Below are 2,721 nucleotides of genomic sequence, written 5' to 3'. Positions count from 1 at the left end.
CATGTCATTCCAGTTGGGTCTATTCCCGCTAGGTGTTTAACGTGTCAAATCTGCTTGAGATATTTTCTGAATTCATGTGGGAAACTCTTGGTCATAGTTTGGTTCTGGTAGTCTTGTTTCATTTTCTTCTGCTTCGACCTGAACTTGCATATGAGCAAATTGGTCTGTTCCTTTGTTGGCTCCTGGACCATTTTTGGCTCATGATTTTGAGTTTCTCTGTCCCCCCACCGCCACAGAGAAGTAGGCAATTTGATTCCCATGAAATTCTTTAGATAAGATCCACATGTATAGTCACATTTTATATTAGAAAAAGATATTTGCAAGAAAGAAGTTTCTGGTCTTGCAAAATTCTGTCATGATATCCCCAGTTTCATTTCTGTTACCAAGGCCATATTTTCCAATTACTGATCTTTGTTTTCAACTTTTACATTCCAATCACCCATAATTATCTCATCCTGATTTGCAATCAAGCAAATTATAGGCAAAGGGAAATGAATGAAGCACATCAATTCTCACCTTTCCAAAGGACTTCAGAAAACTGGATCCTTATGTACATGTGATCAGTATATATGTATTAGTTAAACTGTCTCAGAATTTGGAAATATATTTAATCGCTGAGAATGAAACAAATTAGAATGCTGGAAGACAAATAATATTAAAATATGCAAAGCTCTATGGCAATTAAAAACAACACTAATGGCAAAAGTAATATATATAAAAACTAAATCACATACCACAGCTACATCAGTGAACAGGGATAAGTATGTTCAGAGATTCCATAGAGAGAAATTTGTGAAAATGAAGGAGGAGTGTACGCTGTTCTTTTATCTTAGAAGGAAAACAAACCTAGCTGTGTGTCTAGAAGAAGATGTTTTAAACATTAAATACATGATAAAAAGTATCCTGGAAAATATTTTTTATCTCAGAAGAGTAAACACAACTTTGCAATTTTGCAACTGCTAAAAAACAACCTTGTAATGCCAGAGCCCTGAATTGAAGCAAAGGGAGAACCCACTGAACAATGGGAACCCATTGGGAACAAAGGCAGAACCCACTGAACAATGTTATGTAATACATGGCTTCTCTTAGAGAAAGTGAAAACCTGAAACGCATCAGAAGAGTGTATCCTCAGCCGAAAGAGAAAAAGGGGGAAATGATCACAGAGTAGATAGTGAAGTAAAGAAGAGAAATGAGTATTTATATAGGTTTTAGAGACACATGAAACATATGGCATTTCTAGAATGGGTGCATCCGGATGACGGTGCTGGCAAAGAGTGTTGACAGCACCAGGGACCACCAAAAGCACAGACACATCTGTGTCAGAATAGCTACAGCCAGAATGCTTCTCACAAGCCAAGGCTTCCTCTCGTGTACCTCGGATACGGTATCAGGAGAGACCAGTCCCTGGAAAAAGGCATCATGTTTGGTAAAGTCGAGGGTGAGTGAAAGAGAGGAAGGCCTGAACAAGAGGGAATCACACAATAGCTGCAGCAATGGGCTCAAACAAAAGCACAATTGTGAGGACAGCGCAGAACCAGGAGGTGTTTTGTTTTGTTGTATGTAGGATTGGTGTCAATCGGAACTGACTCAATCATCTAACAACAAACCAAATCCCCAGGGCAGGTCCTTAGGAAAGGAAACGTGGTGTGAAATTGTTGGCCCCAGGCCCAATTACTTCTTCTTAAGGGAAACCTCAGCCTTGCTCTTATGGTGACTTCTAATTGGTTAAGTCAGATCCTCAGAGATTAACAAGGATGATCCCCCTTTTCTTAAAGTTGAGTGATGACAAACTGAATAATTGCATCTGCTCAATGTCTTGGAAATAACACTGCATTATTATTTGGTTGGATAAAAGTGGATACGTATTCTGGAATTCACATTCTTCACAATATTATCTGTAGTTTTTATGATCCACACAATTGAATGCCTCATCATAGTCAGTAAAACCCAAGTCAACATCTTCCTGCTTTCAGCCAAGCTACACCTGACACCAGAAATGATATCCCTCATTCTGTGACTTCTTTGAAACTAGCTAGAATTTCTGGAAGTTCCCTGTAGAAGCACTACTGCAAAAACAATCAATTATCTTCAGCAAAACTTTGAGTGATATATAAATTAATCCAATAATTTCTATATTCTGTTGGGTTGTTTTTTTAAAAATGGACACATATATGGATCTGTTCCAATCGCTTGGCTAAGTAGCTATAAGTTGAAATTGAATAAACATCAATGAGAGTTTTTTGTTTGTTTGTTATTTGTTTTGGTATTTATTGCTGTTGATACAAATTTCTTGGAATAGTTTAATCAGTTCTTTGGCCATTGCCTTGAAATAGTTCAATTGGCATTTCATCGATTATTGAAGCTTTATTATTCACCAAAGCCCTGAATGCAGCTTGGACTTTGTCTTTCACTGTCCCAGTTGTTAATCATATGGAACTTCCTGATATGCTTGAAACTGCTTATCGTTAGTACAGTGAGTTTGCATACGCCTTCCATCTTCTCTTGATGCATCCCGGTTCATTGAATTTCTTGTTCATTGAGCAATCTATCCTCACTGCCGTCTATTCAATCGCTCCTCCTAGTGACTCTACAAGGGAGTATCTGGGAAAAAAGGGGATTTTTCAAAGCTATGTATATTAAAAAAAAATTAAATCATTATATTAGAGGCTCGTACAATTCTTATCACAATCTATACGTTCATCCATTGTGTCAAGCACATTT

This window comes from Echinops telfairi, unplaced genomic scaffold (assembly GCF_000313985.2).
Source record: "Echinops telfairi isolate 266 unplaced genomic scaffold, ASM31398v2 ScPeMD7_1;HRSCAF=3_0, whole genome shotgun sequence".
Taxonomy (NCBI): domain Eukaryota; kingdom Metazoa; phylum Chordata; class Mammalia; order Afrosoricida; family Tenrecidae; genus Echinops; species Echinops telfairi.
This window is presented reverse-complemented; position numbering follows the sequence as displayed.